The 20,171-nt window shown below is 40.4% G+C and overlaps 1 long non-coding RNA gene across 1 annotated transcript; it reads left to right on the top strand.

Moving 5' to 3' along the window:
• The first annotated feature begins 1,103 nt into the window (after nucleotides 1–1,103).
• LOC141574712 (uncharacterized) lies at nucleotides 1,104–12,222 on the top strand. The gene is made up of 4 exons (XR_012501730.1): nucleotides 1,104–1,332; nucleotides 6,293–6,939; nucleotides 10,124–10,196; nucleotides 11,789–12,222. It is a non-coding gene; the product is annotated as an uncharacterized LOC141574712 (long non-coding RNA).
• The last annotated feature ends 7,949 nt before the right edge of the window (nucleotides 12,223–20,171 follow it).

A 20,171-nucleotide genomic window follows, 5' to 3' on the forward strand; every position in this document is an offset into this window, starting at 1 on the left:
AGACAGATAGAATGCAAATAGCAGTCTAAATTTTTAACGGGTCATGTCAACTCTTTACTCTTGAAGCCTCCAACACCAACAGGAACCAGGAAATAACTATTGGAGCCATGAAATATCCCCCAACCTTGGTTTCCCTTGTGCAAGTTTTGTCCTTTACTTCCAATAACACATACTGGCCAATGTTGGCATTTCAAGGTGTAACATTCCTCTCTACTAAAATACAAGAAATTCCAAACAAAATATATACATTAGGTTTGATTCCTAAAATGACTAGGGGCATTATAGCTATGAGAAACCTGCTGCAGCTATGCTAGGCTTTTGAGAACCAGGTGTTTTTCTATCAGTGATGAGAATGCTTAATCTTCTGTTCATGATGGGTAAAGCAAGTTAACAAATCCAAGTCTGCACCCCCATGATATAGTTCACCCGGGGCTTGACTGAAGGGAAAGACTGTCCACATGTCCTGTGTCTTTAATGTCTTTGGTGACTTTTACAGTTCAGTTCACTATCTGACTTCTAATATTTGACTATACTGTCTTGTGAAACTGAGGCCTAATAACTATTCGAGTTCAGTCAAAGATTCACCTCAGTTAAACACTCCATTCACCCCAAAGGAGACATTACCCCAGCATTTGCTTAATCTACGGGAAGGTCATCATTTCTTTTTGTGAGCTAATTATTCAATACCTATATATTTTTGTCGAGAGTAATTGATGTTTAAACATTTCACTATTGTTCACAGGGAGTGAAGGTTTTTGAGCCCTGATTCTAGGAAGGGCTTGCTAATATCCTATTGGCTTCATTTCACCTCAGGTGCTGATCCTTTAAAATGGATACCTGAGTGGAGGTGAGGGAAGAGCAAGTGCTTGATAGCAAGGCCCAAGCCTGGGAAAAGGCTTACCTGGGCTTGGTGCATTTTGGTCTGAATGGTTTGTAAATTCCCCTTGGGACGTGTGGATTCTTATGACCCCTTACAAGAACAGGAGCACATTAATCATCTCTGCCAACTCTTCTCTTTTAGACACCGGGGATCTTGGACCCGTTCTTGGAGCAGGGAATTGAATAACTTCTTCAAGGGCAGGTTGACACTCCTTATATTTCAGCCAGTATCAGCGAGGTTCAATACGTCTCATGAATGCCTTCCAAACCCGATATTCTCTACAGATGTCTCCATGCCAGTATTCTCCATTGTAGCAGAACAACTCTCATCAATCTTTTCTCATCACTCCTCAATCCGTGCAGCCAGCTTTTCTGCCAGCTTCTCTTCGTGTCTCCCATAAAGTCGACTTCAACAGGACTGGGCAATTCTGAAAGGACCTAGGAGCCTCACCAGTAAGTTGATGACAGGCAGATCTTCCACTGTCTGCCCTTTCAGGTTCTGAAAACTGACCCGTGATCTCAGGTCTTTGGGCATTATCTTGATCTGACAGTACTTCCCTAACAAATGAACTATGACAAGCTCCACAGATGGCGGCAGCCCCTCCATCACACTGATCCACCCACAGAATTCTGCCCAGTTTCCTTGGATCCACCAACCACAACAAGCCTCGTGGTACCCACCATCATTACACCTGGGATCCAACCGGTAACTGCCATCTCCAATGGTTGCTACATCATGTTATTGTTGGGGGAGGGGCTGCATCAGATGACAGATTCCTAAGATTAATGTGATTATATCCACTAACGTCCAATGGTCCTTTTTCCTTCCCTCTTTCCTTTTGTTCAGATCCATATACACAGTACAAACCAAGGGAAATGTGTCCATTTTTAGTTTATGGTTTCACACGACTTTAAACTTTCTAACAGTTCACAGTACACAGAGACACACTAAAGGAAATTATGTTTGTGTAATATCCATTCACCCAGAATATATATCCGTTTGTTGATTTCTGCTGAAACACCCACACTCTCAGAAAATGAATCCAATTGTTTCATGGGGGCTGAAATTCCAAGAAATGAAACCAATCCCAATGTGCACTTTCCTGTCTGTCTCTTTTGCTCTTAGTACAGTATTGCAGAGCTACTTGTCTTTGTTATAGGCTTTTGCCATTTCGTCTCTACCTAGGGTAGAATATGGCATTAATTCATCTTGTTGGAAAAGTTTTAAGTCAATATCATGGAATATGAATCCATTTATTCAAACTCGGCATTTGATTTGGGTCACCATATACTCGTATGAATCAATATTTATGAATATTTATGCACGCATCATTTTCCTGAATACAAGCTTTTCGAGTACATGCAAGCAGCAATACTGGGTCAATGCTTGCTGAATGATCCTTGACATCACTTTGAGTATTTTCTTTTGAATAATCATGGTTCCTTTGGTAAATGTCAGCCAACCATATCCTTTTTGTGTTTGTTTGATTGATTGTTTGTTTGCTTGTTGTTTGTTTTGCAAACACATTAGGCCATGCATCCCTCCGTTTGCTTCAAACAGAGAGTCATAAAAGCTGAATCACTTAAGATAGTGCTTAAAATCACCTATGATTTCCTGCTTCCCTCTCCCATCTCTAGGCTTTTGCTGTCCTCCTTGCTTTCTTCTTTTTTATTCTTTGCAACTCATGTTCTTCTTGCATTTCCAATAATGGTTTTCTTATATCCATTACATCTTGCTTCGTTACTATTCAGGGATGAATTCTCAATCTTTGTTTTATGGTAAGTTTTGAACTGCTAAATTCTTTTAAGTTTTGCCGGTCTGTGAATTTCTATAGATCTGCCGTTATTATTAATGGCGGACATGTGGAATAGGCTACACTAGATTGCAGCATTTTCTCATTCAGTTTAAAATATATGTCTTTGCGCTCCTCCCTGTCCTGCAATATTTCTGTCGAGATATCAGCTGAAACCTCTCTGGAGGTTCTGTTGTGACTAAGTTGAATTCGTCTAGGTGCATTTTAACTCACTGGGATGATCATGAACCTGGTTGATTTGAATTATACAGCTGCTTGTATGTCTATTTGGATTCCACCTCCTTTGGATGCTGTGTACTTCCTGAAATCGTATAGATGTTTCTTTCTTAGCTTTCAGAAAGTTTCATTCTGATTTTTCTACAAATAACTTTTAAGAATTTTTTTTTTTAATCTCTTGCATTCCCATCTGGGAATCTCATGAATCATAGTCCTTCATTCTTTGTCTTCCCCTGCGATTCAACAGCAATGTTTTCTTTGGTTTACACCTGATTTTCTATGTCTTCTTCTGATCGAGGGATTTCGGTTCCCCTGTCTTCACAGTCATTCACGAGTCCCTCTGCATTATCTAGTCTGCTTAGGACTGACTGTAGCCCTGTTATTATCTCATCCATTGAGTTTTCTGATATTATTTGGCTCCTCCATAGAGTTTCTCTTCCCCTTTTCTGGTATTCTGCCTTCTGTGATTCTGACAAAGTGTTGTTCATCAGTGTTTTCCTCACATCCGTTTTCAGTACATGCTCTGGTAACTTTTTGCCATCTAGTTGTTTGGAAGCATATTTTTTGGGCCTTCAATCTCTTTGGAACTGAAAATTGTACTTCCTGTTTCTTTACCTATGCTGCTTTATCTCTACTTTCAAATACTATCAGGTATCTAATTAAGACTTATAGGGCTTTGTTAAGTGAATATTACAGACTCTTGTGTGTATTCAATTCCATGATATTTCTGTGAGAACAATTTTCCAAAACATTGATTCCATGTACTGTTCTTGTGTGTGTTGTCTGGTATATCTCTAATTGCTGGTGTTGTCTTTGTTGTGATGATCACACCATACTATTTTGATTAGTATAACCTCATTTTTATTACACTTATCTCAGAATTCTGTAACTGCACAGGACAATTACTCTTGTGGAAATGAAGCTTCTAAAATTTTTCAGTTCTGCATTCGGCTCTATGTCATTTTGGAGTGTTTCCAAAAAAGCAAACTGACAGTGAGCTTGTGCTTTCTATTACCATGGGTATCTCCCAATATTACCAGTTCTTCACAGAGATTCTCTGTCTAAAGAAACACCAGTGTAAACATAACTATGGATGTCATACAACAGGGCCTGCTGGAATGATCCCGCAGACCAACGTATGTGTACTCAGTGCAATATCATGTCAGTGCCATTCAAAATGTAGCATCTGGTTTTGGGAGATAATGCTGAAGGAAATTCTTCATCTTCTCACGCTGTGGACTTTGACCACTCTTCCTTGTTCTCTCATCCTTGTGTTATGGTTTCCAGAAGGCAACCACAGAGCTGTTCCGCATCCTGTGCATCAAACCAAACCATAATCCCACTCCAGGTTATGAATGTAGCAGATCCTAAAATTTTTAATACTGATTTCAAACCCAAGGCCCCCTGGATCCCTCAGGCCTGATGCACAGTATCTCTGATTGAGCCCCACATGTGCTCTATTGGCAAAATGCCAAATTGGTCCCTGGTCCTTCAGATGCAGTGGATGTGGCCATGGGACATATCGATAAACTCAACCTCGCACGCTAGTGCAGTTGCTTTCTCATTGGGGTCACAAGTCGGTTTGCTCTCTTGATAGGACCCACCACAACCCACAACGCAATCCAGATCCCTGAGACTCAGCATGTGACATCATCCGTAGCCCTATCCCTCATTTTCTGCTGCCTCTGCCAGCTCAAATTTGGCAGCTCGGGTCTTGGTCTCAGATTCAATTGTGGGGATATTTGGTGCTGATTTCTTTGAGTCCTGTCAGCCAAGCATCTGCTGTGCCCTCTTCTAACACTCAGCGCATCACCTTCAATCCCATGTGTGCTGTGTGCTAGAGAGTGTGAGTCCAGGTAAAGCATAGTTTCACCTTTTCTGCTCCATTACCAGAGGTCAGATCCTGTAGTGTTTTCCGTTCTCTACATTGTCTTCTTCTCCTTCCAGGTTTCTGAGGCATCATCCTGTCTTTGGAATTAACAGACCACTCTTCGGCAAGTGTCCTTTGCCAAGGGCTGGTTGAGTGGATGTTTACATTGCTGTGTACATAGGAGTGAGTGAGCACATGTTGCACTTGTTCTCTGACATATGGGCAGTGATAAATCATCACTTTCCAGATATAATTCACAGAAATATGATGTTTACTTAGCTCTATTTTCTATACAGCCACGGTGGAAGGGTTTGTCCAAACACAACAGTTTTGACATTGTGTTGATAACTCAGTTGCAGTCTTTAAAAAGGTTAGAAGAATTGATTTACATGTTTGGAATTTATATGAAAATGAAGTTAGTTTTTGAAACATACTAAATCTGCCTAGAAGCCAGACTTGTCAATTTTTGTTACATTTTGTCAGGTCTAAGGAAAAAATAAACAGATAGAATGTAAAATAGCAGTCCTAAATGTTGAAGGGGACATGTCAACTGTTAACTGTTGAAGCCTCCAACATGAACAGGAACCATGAAATACGTATTGGAACCATGAAATAACCCCCAAACTGGGTTTTCCTTTTGCAGGTGTTGCACTTTCCTCCCAATGACACACACTGCCCAAAGTTGGCATTTCAAGGGGTAACATTCCTCTCTAGTAAAACACAAGACAAACCAAACAAAATATATACATGCATGCTTGGTTCCAAAAGAACCTAGAGGCATTATAGCTATGAGAAAACTGTTGCAGCTTTTCTAGGCTATTGGGAACTAGGTGTTCTTCTATCAGTGGTGAGAATGCTTAATTGTCCGATCATGTTGGGTAAAGCAATTATCAAAACCAAGTCTGCACCCCCATGATATAGTGCTTGACTGATTGGAAAAGACCATTCACATAACATGTGTCCTTTAATGTCTATGGCGAATTTTACAGTTCAGTTCACTAAATGACTTATAATATTTACCTGTACGGTCTTGAAAATCTGAGGCCTAATACATTTCAAGTTCAGTCAAATATTCCCCTCACTTACCACACTCCTTCACCCCAAAGAAGACATAACCCAAGCATTTGCTGAATGTAGGGGAAGGTCATCATTCCTTTCTGTGAGCTAATTATTCAATTCCTACCTATTTCATTCGAGAGTATTTGACCTTTGAGGAGTTCACTGTTGTGCACAGAGTGTGAAGTTGGAGGAACTCTGATTCTAGGAGGGGCTTGCTCTTCTCCTACTGGCTTCATTGCAGCTCATGTGGTGATCCTTTGAAATGGATGCCTGAGTGGAGGGGAGGGAAGAGAAAATGCTTCATAGCTAGGCCCAACCGTGGGAAAAGGCTTACCTGGGCTTGGTGCATTGTGGTCTGAATGGTTTGTAAATTCCCCTTGGGACATGTGGATTCTCACGACTTATTCCACCAACATGAGCGATTTTACCATCTCTGCCTTCTCTTCTCTTTTAGACATCAGGAATCTTGGACCCGTTCTTGGAGCAGAGAATTGAGTACCTTCCTCAAGTGCACGTAGGTGTTCCACAGGTTTCTGCCATTATCAGCAAGGCTCAATATATCTCGTGATTGTCTTTCTTGCCTGGGATTCTCTGCAGATGTCTCCATGCCAGTATTCTCCATTGTAGGAGAACAACCATCATCAATTTGTTCGCATCTCTCCTCAATCCATGCAGCCAAATTTTCTGCCAGCTTCTCTTTTTGTGTCCCATAATGTCGACTTCTACAGGACTGGGCATGTCTAAAAGTACCTCGGAGCCTCACCAGTAAGCTGATGACAGGCAGATCTTCCACTGTCTGACTTTTCAATTTCTAGAAACTGACCCATGATCTCAGGCCACTGGGCAGCAACAGTATCTCGAACTTACAGAGCTTCCTAAACAATAGACTTAAGCCAAGCTCCACAGAGTGTGGCAACCCCACCATGACACTGATCCACCCACCGAGCTCTGCCAAGTTACCTTGGATCCACCAGCTTATAACAAGCCTCGTGGAACAAACCAACATTCCTCCTGGAATCCAACCGGTAACTGCCATCCTCAATTTTTGCTGTATTTTTACAGTGTTGGTGAAGGGGCTGCATCAGACGACAGGTACTTAAGGTAAAAGTGATTCTCTCCATTAGCGTCCCATGATCCTTTTTTTCCTACCCTCTTTCCTTTAGTTCAGTTCTCTAAACACAGTACAAATGGAGGGAACTGTGTCCATGATAAGTTTATGGTTTCATCCATCTTAAAACTTTCTAACAGTTAACAGTACAAAAAGACCCGCTAAAGGAAACATATGTTTGTGTAATATCCATTCACCCATAATATATATCCGTCTGTTGATTTTCCGCTGAAAGACCCACAGTCTCAGAACATGGATCCATTTGTTTCATGGGGGCTGAAAATCCAAGAAATGAAACCATTCCCAAAGTACACTTTACTGTCTGTCTCTCTTACTCTTAGAACAGTTTTATAGAGCTGCTTTTCTTTGTTATAGACGTATGCCATTTAATCTCTTCGTAGTGTGGAATATGCCATTCATTCTTCATGTTGGAAGACTTTTAAGAATATATCACGGAGTATGAATCCATTATATTCAAAATAGGCATTTGGGTTAGGTCACGATGTGCTTTTATGAATCAATATTTATGAATATTAATGCACGCATCTGTTTTCTGAATACAGGTATGTTGAGTATATGCAAGCACTGATACTAGGTCAATGCGTGCTGAATGATCCTTGACATCACTTTGCATATTTTCTTTTGAATTATCTCAGTTCCTGTGGATATTATCAGCCACAGGTGTTTGTTTGCTTGTTTGTTTGTTTGTTTGATTGCTTGTTCTTAGATTTGCAAACACATTCGGCCTTGCATCTCTCTGTTTGCTTTAAACGGAGAGTCATATAAGATGATTCACTTATTATAGGGCTGAAAATCCCCTATGTTTTCCTGCTTCCCTCTCCCATCTTTAGGGTTTTGATGTCCTCCTTGCCTTCTTCTTGTTTATTGTCTGCAACTCATGGCTCTTCTTGCATTTCCAATGATGGTTTTCTTATTTCCATTTCATCTAGCTTCTTTTCTATTCAGGGTAGTATTCTGAATCTTTCTTTTAGGAAAAGTTTCAAACTGCTGAATTCTTTAACGTTTCCAGGTATCTGAAATTCTCTAGCTCTGCCGTTATTAGAAATGGTGGTCTTTTTGCATAAGCTACCCTAGATTGCAGCTGTTTCTCATTAATGATTTCATCTAAGTCCTGGCACTCCTTCTTATCCTGCAATATTTCTGCCGAGATATAAGCTGAAACCCCTCTGGAGGTTCTGTTGTGACTTAGTTGCTTCCTTCTAGGTGCATTGGTAATCACTGTGTTGATCATGAACTTTGTTGATTTGAATGATAATACAGCTGCTTGTAGGTCTATTGGGATTCCACATAATTTGGATGCTGTTTGCTTACTTTTTTTGTATAGATGATTGCTCCTTCGTTTTCAGCAATTTTCTGTCTGATTTTTTTCCAAATATCTTTTCAGACTGAATAATCTTTTCTTGCTTTTAATTCTGGGACTCTTTTCATGCTTTGTCTTAACCCAGGATTCAACAGCAATGTTTGTGTTGGTTTTCCTTTGCTTTTCTATGTCATTTTCTGATCGAGGGATTTCAGTTCCCCTGTGTTCACAGTCATTGACGAGTCCCTCTGCATTATCTAGTCTGCTTAGGACTGACTTTAGCCCTGCTATTATCTCATCCATTGAGTTTGCTGATTTTATTTTGCTCGTCTTTAGAGGGTCTCTTCCCCTTTTCTGGAATTCTGACTTTTGTGATTCTGAGACACTGTTGTTCTTCAGTGTTTCTATCACCTCCATTTTAAATAAATGTCTGATAGTGTTTCACAGTCTAGTTGTTTGAAAGCTTTTTTTTTTGAGCTTTCCACCTCTTTGGAACTAAAAGTGTTACTTCCTGTTTCTTTTACTATACTTCTTTATCTCTACTGGTCAGTTAATTTCAAGTATCTAATGTAGACTTGTAGGGCTTTTTAAGTGAAAGTTTAAGTCTCTTGTGTGTACAAAGTTCCATGATATTTGTGTGAGGACAATTTTTCCTACACATTGATGCCATGTCATTTTCCTATGTGTGTTGTCTTGTATTTATCTAAATGCTGGTGATGCCTTTGCTGTGATGAACACAGCATACCCTTTTCTTTTCATATAACCTCAATTTACTACGCTTATCTCACTGTACTGAAAGTGCACAGGACTGTTTCTCTTGTGGAAATGAAGCATGTAAAGCTTTTCAGCTGTGCAAGCTGTTGAATGTCATTTTGGAGTGTTTCAAAAACAGCGTCATGACTGTGAGCTTGTCCTTTCTATTTCTATGGGAATGTACCAATGTTACGAGTTCATTCCAGAGCTTCTCTGTCTACAGAAAAACCTGTGGAAACATATCTAAAGATGTCATGCATCAGGACCTGCAGTCATTATCACAGTGCCTCAGCTAGGTATCCTCCTTGAAGTACACTGTCAGTACCATTCAAAATGTAGCATTAACATTTGGTAGATAATGGTGAAGGAAATGCTTCATCTTTTCACGTTGTGAACCTAGACCACTGTTCTTTGTTCTCTCATCCTTGTGGCTTTGGACCATGAAGGTAACCACAGTGCTGTCCCACATCCTTTGCCTCAAAACAAACCGTAATCCCAGTCCAGTCTAACAATGTAGCAGATCCTGAGGCTTTGGAAACTGATTTCTACACCAAGGCCCCCTGGATCCCTCAGACCTGATGCTTGATGTCTCTAATTAGACCCCACACATGCTCTATTGGCAAAATTCCAAATTGGACCCTGGGCCTGCAGATGCAGTGGATGTTGCCATGGGACCTTTTGAGAAACTCAACCTCATGCGCCTGGTTTGTTGCTTTTTCATTGAGGTCCCAGGTCTGTTTCCTCTCTGGATAAGGCCAACCACAATCCACAACACACTCCAGTTCCCTGATACTCAGCGTGTGCCATCACCCATAGCCCTATCCCTCATTGTTCATAGCCAAAGCGAGCCTAAATTTGGCAGCACTGATGTTGGTCTCAGAATCAATTGTGGGGATATTTTGTGCTGATTTCTTTGAGTTCTGTCAGCCAAGCATCTGCTGTGCACGCTACTAACATTCAGCGCATCGCTTTCAATCCCATGTGTCCTGTCCGCTTGAGAGTGTGCGTCCAACTAAAACAGGGTTTCACCTTTGCTGCTCCACCAGCAGAGGTCAGGTCCTGCACTGATTTCCATTCTCTACAAAGCCTTTTTATCTTTCCAGGTTTTCTGAGGCCTCATTGTGTCTTTGGAAGTAAGAGACCACTCTTTGGCAAGTGTCCTGGACCACGGGCTGGGTGAGTGGATGTTTATCTTGCTGTGTACATGGGAGCGAGTGGGCATTGTTTGCACAGGTACTCTGCCAATTGGCTATGAATAAATCAACACTTTCCATATATAACACACATAAATGTGATTCTTGTTTATCTCTTTTTCTATAAAGCCATGGTGGGAGGGATTCTCCAAAGAATCCAGTTTTGACGTTGTGTTGATACCTCAGTTGCAGTCTTTCAAAATGTTAATAGAATTGATGTACAAATTTGGGATTTATATGAAAATGAAGTTAGTTTTTGAAACATACTAAATCTACCTACAAGCCAGACTTGTCAAATTCAGGTAACATTTTCTCAGCACTAAGGGAAACATAGACAGATAGAATGTAAAATAGCAGTCCAAAATGGTGAAGGTGTCATGTCAACGGTTTACTGTTGATGTCTGCAATACAAACAGGAACCATGAAATAAATATTGGAACCATGAAATAACCCCAACCCAGTGTTTCCATTTTGCATGTGATGCCCTTTCTCCCAGTGACTCATTCTGGCCAATGTTGTCATTTCAATGGGTAACATTTCTCTCTAGGAAGACACAAGGCAACCCAAACCACTTATTTAAATATAGGCTTAGTTCCAAAACACCTAGAGGCATTATAGCTATGAGAAAACTGCTGCAGCTTTGCTAGACTATTGAGAAACAGGTTCTCTTTTATCAACGATGAGAAAGGTAAATCATCTGATCGTGTTGGGTAAAGCAATTTAAGCCAACTAAGTGGGCACCCCCGATATACTGCACCCGGGACTTGAATGAAGGGAAAAGACGGTCCACATAACTTGTATCCTTATATATATATGGAGACTTTTACACTTCACTTCACTAACTGACTTATAATAGTTACCTATACTGGCTTGAAAAGCTGAGGACAAATACTTATTCAAGTTCAGTCAAATAATCCCCTCGCTTACCAAACTCTCTTCACCCAAATAAGACGTAACCCCAGCACTTGCTAAATCAAGGGGTAAATAATCATTTATTTGTGTGAGCTATATATTGAAACCCTATCTATTTTATTCGAGAGTATTTGACCTTTGAGGAGTTCAGTGTTGTGCACAGAGTGTGAAGTTGGAGGAACTCTGGTTCTAGGAGGGGCTTGCTATTCTCCTTCTGGCTGCATTGCAGCTCAGGGTCTGATCCTTTGAAGCGGATGCCTGAGTGGAGGGGAGAGAAGAACAATTGCTTGATAGCTAAGCCCAAACTTGGGAAAAGATTTATCAGGGCTTCATGCTCTGTGGTCTGTGAGATTTGTAAATGCCCCTTCGGATGTGTGGATTCTCATGACCTCTTCCAGGAACATGAGCGGTTTTATCATCTTTGCCATCTCTTCTCTTTTAGACGTCAGGAGTCTTGGGCCACTTCTTAGAGCAGAGAATTTAGTACATTCCTCAAATACACGTTGACTCTCCACAGTTTTATGCTAGTATCAGCGAGTCTCAATATGTCTCATGAATGACTTTTGAGCCTGGTATTCTCTAAAGTAGTCTCCATGAGAGTATACTCAATTGTAGCAGAACAACTCTCATCAATGTGTTCGCATCTCTCTTCAATCCGTGCAGCCAGCCTTTCTGCCAGCTTCTCTTCGTGTCTCCCATAAAGTCGACTTCTACAGGACTGGGGAAGTCTGAAAGTACATCAGAGCCTCACCAGTAAGCTGATGAGAAGCAGATCTTCCACTGTCTGCCTTTTAGTTTCTAGAAAATGACCCGTGATCTCAGGCCATTGGGCAGCATCAGTATCTCGAAATAACACATCTTCCTGAAGAATACACCTAAGCTAAGCTCCACAGAGGGCAGCAGCCCCTCCATGACACTGATTCACCCACAGAGCTCTGCGCAGTTACCTTGGATCCACCAGCCTCAACAAGCCTCGTGGAACACACAACAATTCCACCTGGATTCAAACCGGTAACAGCCATCCACAATGGCTGCTGCATCTTATCAGTGTTGGGGGAGGGGCTGCATCAGACGAGAGGTTCCTAAAGTAAATGTGATTCTCTCCATTAGCGTCCCATTGTCCTTTATTTCCTACCCTCTTTCATTTAGTTCAGAACTCTAAACACAATACAAACGAAGGGAAGTTTGTCCATGATAAGTTTATGGTTTCACCCATCTTTAAACTTTCTAACAGTTAACAGTACAAAAAGGCCCACTATAGGAAACATATTTTTGTGTAATATCCATTCACCCATAATACATATCTGTCTGTTGATTTTCCACTGAAAGACCCACAATCTCAAAACATGGATCCATTTTTTTCATGGGGGCTGAAATTCCTAGAAATGAAACCAATCCCATACTGCACTTTACTGTCTGTCTCTCTTACTGTTACTACAGTTTTGTAGAGCTACTTTTCTTTGTTATAAGTGTATGCCATTTATTCTCTTCATAGGGTTGAATATGCCATTCATTCATCCTTTTGGAAGACTTGTACAGCTGTATCACGGACTATGAATCAATTTTATTCAAAATATGCATTTGGGTTAGGTCACGATGTGCTCTTATGAATCAATATTTATGAATATTAATCCACGCATCTGTTTTCTGAATACAAGTGTGTTGAGTACATGCAAGCAGCGATATTTGGTCAATGAGTGCTGAATGAATCTTGACATCACTTTGCATATTTTCTTTTGAATTATCATGACCCTGTGGATATATATCAGCCAAACGTACTCTTTTGGTGTTTGTTTGTTTGTTTGATTATTTGTTTGTTTGCTTTTTCTTTGATTTGCAAACACATTCGGTCATGCATCTCTCTGTTTGCTTCAAACAGAGAGTCATATAAGTTGATTTACTTAGTATTTTGCTGAAAATCCCCTGTGTTTTCCTGCTTCCCTCTCCCATCTTTAGGTTATTGATGTCCTCCTTGCCTTCTTCTAGTTAATTCTCTGCAACTTATTGCTCTTCTTGCATTTCCAATGATGGTTTTCTTATTTCCATTTCGTCTTGCTTCTTTTCTCTACAGGGTAGAATTCACAATATTTCTTTAAGATAAGTATCAAAATGCTGAATTCTTTTAAATTTTTCCGGTCTGTGAATTTCTCTTGTTCTGCTGTTATTAGAAATGGTGGTCTTGTGGCATAGGCTACCCTAGTTTGCAGATTTTTCTCATTCAGGGTTTCGTCCAAGTCCTGGCACTCGTTCATGTCCTGCAAAATTTCTGCCGAGATATAAGCTGAAACCACTCTTACAGTTCTGCTGTGACTTAGTTGCTTTCCTCTAAGTGCAATGAAAATCACTGGGTTGATCATGAACTTTGATGATTAGAATGATAATACAGCTGCTTGAAGGTCTATAGGGATTCCACATAATTTGGACACTGCTTCCTTTTTCTGTATGGATGATTGTTTCTTAGCTTTCATCAAATTTCAATCTGATTATTCTCCAAATATCTTTTCTGTCTTTTGTTTTATATCTTGCTGTTCCCTCAGGGACTCTTATGAAACCTATTATTTCATGCTTTGTCTTACCCCAGGATTCAACAGCATTATTTGCATTGGTTATGCCTTGCATTTCTATGTCATCTTCTGATAGAGGGATTTCAGTTCCCCTGTTTTCACAGTCATCCACGAGTCCCTCTGCATTATCTAGTCTGATTAGGACAGAATTTAGCCCTGGTAATATCTCATCCATTGAGTTTTCTGATTTTATTTTCTCGTCTTTAGAGGTTCTCTTCCCCTTTTCTAGAATTCTGCCTTTTGTGATTCTGAGACACTCTTGTTCTTCAGTGTTTCTCTCCCCTCCATTTTCAATACTTGCTCTGATAGTGTTTCACAGTCTAGTTGTTTGAAAGCTTTTCTTTGGGCCTTCAATTTCTTTGGAACTGAAAATGGTACTTCCTGTTTCTTTTACTATACTTCTATATCTCTACTGGTCAATTACTATCAGGTATTTAATGCAGACTTGTAGGGCTTTTTAAGTGAAACTTTTGGTCTGTTGTGTGTACGCAATTCCATGATATTTCTGTGAGGACAATTTTTCATACTCATTGATGCCATGTCATTTTTCTGTGTGTGTTGTCTTGTATATCTCTAATTGCTGGTGATGCCTTTGTTGTGATGAACACACCATACTCTTCTCGTTTAGTATAACGTCATTTTTACTACACTTATGTCACTGATCTGAAAGTGCACAGGACCCTTCCTCTTGTGGAAATGAAGCATGTCAAGGTTTTGAGCTTTGCAGGCCCTTTAATGTCATTTTGATGTGTTTCGAAAACAACATCATGACAGTGAGCTTGCCCTTTCTATTTCCATGGGAATTTCCCAATGTAATGAGTTCTTTCCAGAACTTCTCTGTCTACAGAAAAAACTGTGGAAACATATATAAGGATGTCATGCATCAGTGCCTGCTGCCATTACTGCATAGCACCAGCTAGGTGTCCTTGGTGTTGTAACCTTTCAGTGCCATTCAAAATGTAGCATCTGCATTTCGGAGATTATGGTGAAGGAAAAGCTTCATCTTCTCATGCTGTGTACCTAGACAAGTGTTCTTTGTTCTCTCATCCTTGTGACTAGGGACCACGAAGGCAAACACAGAGTTTTCTGGCATAATCTGCCTCATACCAAACGTAATCCCATTCCAGGCTATAAATGTAGCATATCCTAAGCCTTTGGAAAATGATTTCAACCACAAGGCCCCCTGGATCACTCAGACCATATGCATGATATCTCTGATTAAGCCCCACATGTGCTCTATTGGCAAAACACCAAATTGGTCCCTAGGCTTGCAGATGCAGTTGATGTGGCCATGGGACATTTCGAGAAACTCAACCTCATGCACCAGGATTGTAGCATTTTCATTGGGGTCCCAAGTTAGTTTCCATTCTGGATAGGGCCAACCACAATCCACAACACACTCCAGATCCCTGAGGTTCAGCGTGTGCCAGCATCCATTGCCCTATTCCTCATTGTTCGCAGCCACTGTGAACCCACATTTGGCAGCACTGATCTTGGTCTCAGAATCAATTGTGGCGATGTTTTGTGCTGATTTCTTTGAGTTCTGTCAACCAAGCATCTGCTGTGCACTCTTCTAACACTCAGCGCATCGCTTTCAATCCCATGCATTCTGTCCGCTTGAGAGTGAGCTTCCAAGTAAAACAGGGTTTCACCTTTGCTTCTCCATCAACAGAGATCAGGTCCTGCACTGATTTCCATTCTCTAATTTGACTTCTCCCACTTCCATGTATTCTGAGGCCTCATTCTGTTTTTGGATGTAAGAGATCACTCTTTGGCAAGTTCGTGGACCATGGGCTGGGTGAGTGGATGTTTATCTTGCTGTGTAGATGGGAGCGAGTGTGCGTATTTTGCACTGATACCCTGACAACTGGGCATCGATAAATCAACACTTTCCATATATAACTCACAGAAATGTTATTCTTGATATCTCTTTTTGCTATACGGCCATGGTGGGAGGGTTTGTCCGAAGACTCCAGTTTTGACATTGTGTTGATACCTCACTTGCGGTCTTTCAAAAAGTTAGTAGAATTGATTTACATACTTGGGGATTTACATGAATATAAAGATAGATTTTGAAACATACTAAATCTGCCTACAGGTCAGACTTGGCAAGTTAAGGTATCATTTTTTCAGTTCTAAGGGAAAAGAAGACAGATAGAATGAAAAAAGCAGTCCAAAATAATGAAGGGGACAAGTCAACTGTTAAATGTTGATGCCTCCAACAAAAACAGGAAGAATGAAATAAATGTTGGTCCCATGAAAAACCCCCCACAAAATGTTTCCCATTTGCATGTATTGCCCTTTCCTCCCAGTGACTCACACTGGCCAATGTTGTCATTTCAAGTGGTAACATTTCTCTGTAGGAAGACAGAAGGTGACCCAAACCACATATTTATATATAGGCTTGGATCCAAAAGTACCTAGAGGCATTATAGCTATGAGAAAACTGCTGCAGCTTTGATAGGCTATTGAGATCCAGGTGCCCTATTATCAACGGTGAGAACGCTTAATCTTCCGATCATGTTGAGTAAAGTAATTAAACACAACCATGTTTGCACCCACATGATATACTGCACCAGGGGCTTCAGTGAAGGAAAAGACTATCAACATATCATGTGTCCTTACATGTCTATGGCGACTTTTACACTTCAGTTCACTAACTGACATATACTAGTTACCTATACAATATTGAAAAACTGAGGACACATACATATACAAGTTCAGTCAAAGATTCCCCTCACTTACCACACTCACTTCACCAAAAAGAAGATGTAACCCTAATATTTGCTGAATCTAGGGGAAGCTCATCATTTCTTTGTGTGAGTTAATATTCAATTCCTACTTATTTTAGTCGGGAGTATTTGAACATTGAGGTGTACAGTGTTGTGCACAGAGAGTAAAGTTGGAGGAACACTGATTCTAGGAGGGGCTTGCTATATTCCTACTGGCTTCAATGCATCTCAGGTGCTGATCCTCTGAAATGGATGGCTGAGTGTAGGGGAGGGAAGAGCAAGTGCTTGATAGCTAGGACCAACCCTGGGAAAAGGCTTAACAGGGATTCATGCTCTGAGGTCTGAGTGATTTGTAAATGCCCCTTGGGACGTGTGGATTCTCATGACCTCTTAAAAGAACAAGAGGCATTTTATCAACTCTCCCATCTCTTCTCTATTAGACGTCAGGATTCTTGTACCAGTTCTTGTAGCAGAGAATTGAGTATCTTCCACAAGTGCACGTTGACCCTCCACAGGTTTCTGCCAGTATCAGCGAGGCTCAATATGTCTCATGAATGTCTTTCAAGCCTGGTATTCTCTACAGAAGTCTGCATGCCAGTATTTTCCATTGTAGCAGAAGAACACTCATCAATGTGTTCACATCTCTCCTCAATCCGTGCACTCATCCTTCTGACAGCTTTTCTTCGTGTCTCCCATAAAGTCAACTTCTGCAGGACTGGGCAAGTCTGAAAGTCCCTCGGAGCGTCACCAGTAAGCTGATGACAGGCAGATCTTCCACTCTCTGCCCTTTCAATTTCTAGAAACTGACCAGTGATCTCAGGTCATTGGGCAGCATCAGTATCTCGAAATTACACAGCTTCCTGAAAAATAGACATAAGCCAAGCTCCACATAGGGCGGCAGCCCCTCCATGACCCTGATCCACCCACAGAGCTCTTCCCAGCTAACTTGGATCCACCAGCTACACCAAGACTCGTGGAACACACTGACATTCCACCTGGAATCCAACAGGTAACTGCCATCCCCAAAGTTTGCTGCATCTTGTCAGTGTTGCAGGAGGGACTGCATCAGAAGAGAGTTTCCTAAGGTAAAAGTGATTCTCTCCATTAGCTTCCCATGGTCCTGTTTTTCCTACACTCTTTCCTTTAGTTCAGATCTCTAAACACAGTGCAAACGGAGGAAAGTGTGTCAATTTTAAGTATTTTATTTTACCCTACTTTAACCTTTCTAACAGTTAACACTACAAAAAGAACCACTATAGGAATCATATGTTTGTGTAATATACAGTCACCCAGAATACATATCCATCTGTTGATTTTCTGCTTAAAGTCCCATAATATCACAACATGGATCCATTTGTTTCTTGGGGGCTGAAATTCCTTGAAATGAAACAAATCCCAAAGTACACTTTACTGCCTGTCTCTTTTATTCTTAGTACTGTTTTGTAGAGCTACTTTTTTTGTTATAAGCGTATGCCAATTATTTTCTACGTAGGTTTGAATATGCCATTCATTCATTCTGTTGGAAAACTTGTAAGTATATATCAAGGAATATGAATCCAATTAATTCAAAATGGGCATTTGGGTTAGGTCACGATGTGTTCTTATGAATCAATATGTATGAATATTAATGCACGCATCTCTTTTCTGAAAACAAGGGTGTTGTGTACATGCAAGCAGTGAAACTGGGTCGATGCGTACTGAATGATACTTGACATCACTTTGCGTACTTTCTTTTGAATTATCATGGTTCCTTTGGATATATGTCAGCCAACCGTACTCTTTCGCTGTTTATTTGTTTGTTTGATTGTTTGCTTCTTCTTTTTTTTTGCACACATATTAGGTCATGCGTCTCTCCATTTCCTTCAATCAGAGAGCCATATAAGCTGATTCACTTAGTATAGTGCTGAAAATCACCTATGTTTTCCTCCTTCCCTCTCCCATCTTTAGTGTTTTGATGTCCTCCTAGCCTTCTTCTTGTTTATTCTCTGCAACTCATTGCTCTTCTTGCATTTCCAATGATGGTTTTCTTATTTCCATTGCATCTTGCTTCTTTGGTATTCAGGGTAGAATTCTCAATCTTTCTTTTAGGATAAGTTTCCAACTGCTGAATTATTTTAAGTTTTTCTAGGCTATGAAATTCTCTAGCTCTGCCATTATTAGAAATGGTGGTCTTGTGCCATAGTCTACCTTAGATTGCAGCTTTTTCTCATTCAGGATTTTGTCTAAGTCCTGGCACTCCTTCCTGTCCTTCAAAATATCTGCCGAGTTATAAGCTAAACCTGTCTTAAGGTTCTGTTGTGACTTAGTTGTGTTCCTCTAGGTGCATTGAAAATCACTGGGACGATCATGAACTTTGATGATTTGAATGATAATACAGCTGCTTATCGGTCTATTGGGATTCCGCATAATTTGGATGCTGTTTGCTTTCTGGTTTCTTGTAGATGATTGTTAATGGCTTTCAGAAAGTTTCAGTCTGATTTTTCTCCAAGTACCTTTTCAGACTTTTTTTTTTTTTTAATCTTGCTTTTCCCTTTAGTTCTCATATGAATCCTATTCTTTCATGCTTTGTCTTACCCCAGGATTCAACAGCAATATTTGTATTGGTTTTCACTTGCTTTTCTATGTCATCTTCTGATCAATGGATTTCAGTTCCCCTGTGTTCACATTGATTCACAAGTCCCTCTACATTATCTAGTCTGCTTAGGACTGACTTTAGCCCTGCTATTATCTCATCCATTGAGTTTCCTGATTTTATTTTACTCGTCTTTAGAGGGTCTCTTCCCCTTTTCTGGAATTCTGCCTTTTGTGATTCTGAGACACTGTTGTACTTCTGTGTTTCCCTCACCTTCATTTTCAATAATTGTTCTGATAGTTTTTCACAGTCTAGTTGTTTGAAAGCTTTTCTTTGGGCCTTCAATCCCTTTGGAACTGAAAATGGTACTTCCTGTTTCTTTTACTATACATCTTTATCCCTATTGGTCAAGTAATATCAGGTATATAATATAGAATTATAGGGCTTCTTAAGTGTAAGTTTAGTCTGTTCTGTACGCAATTTCATGATATTTGTGTGAGGACAATTTTTCCTATACATTGATGCCATGTCGTTTTTCTGTGTGTGTTGTCATGTATATCTCTAATTGCTGGTGATGCCTTTGTTGTGATGAACACACCATACTCTTCTCGTTTAGTATAATGTCATTTTTACTACTCTTATATCACTGTTCTGAAAGTGCACAGGACCCTTCCTCCTGTGGAAATGAAGCATGTCAAGGATTTGAGCTTTGCAGGCACTTTAATGTCATTTTTTTGTTTCAAAAACAACATCGTGACAGGGAGCTTGTCCTTCCTATTTCCATGGGAATTTCCCAATGTAATGAGTTCTTTCCAGAGCTTCTCTGTCTACAGAAAAAACTGTGGAAACATATCTAAGGATGTCATGCATCAGGGCCTGCTGCCATTTTCACGCAGCCCCAGCTAGGTGTCCTCGGTGCCGTAAACTTTCAGTGCCATTCAAAATGTAGCATCTGCATTTGGGAGATAATGATGAATGAATTGCTTCATCTACACACGCTGTGGACCTAGACCACTGTTCTTTGTTCTCTCATCCTTGTGGCTTGGGACCACAAATGCAACCACAGAACTGTGCCGCATAATCTGCCTCATACCAAAAGTAATCTCAGTTCAGGCTATGAATGTAGCAGACCCTAAGCCTTTGGAAAATGATTTCAACCACAAGGACCCCTGGATCAC

This window comes from Camelus bactrianus, chromosome 22, assembly GCF_048773025.1.
Source record: "Camelus bactrianus isolate YW-2024 breed Bactrian camel chromosome 22, ASM4877302v1, whole genome shotgun sequence".
Lineage (NCBI taxonomy): Eukaryota > Metazoa > Chordata > Mammalia > Artiodactyla > Camelidae > Camelus > Camelus bactrianus.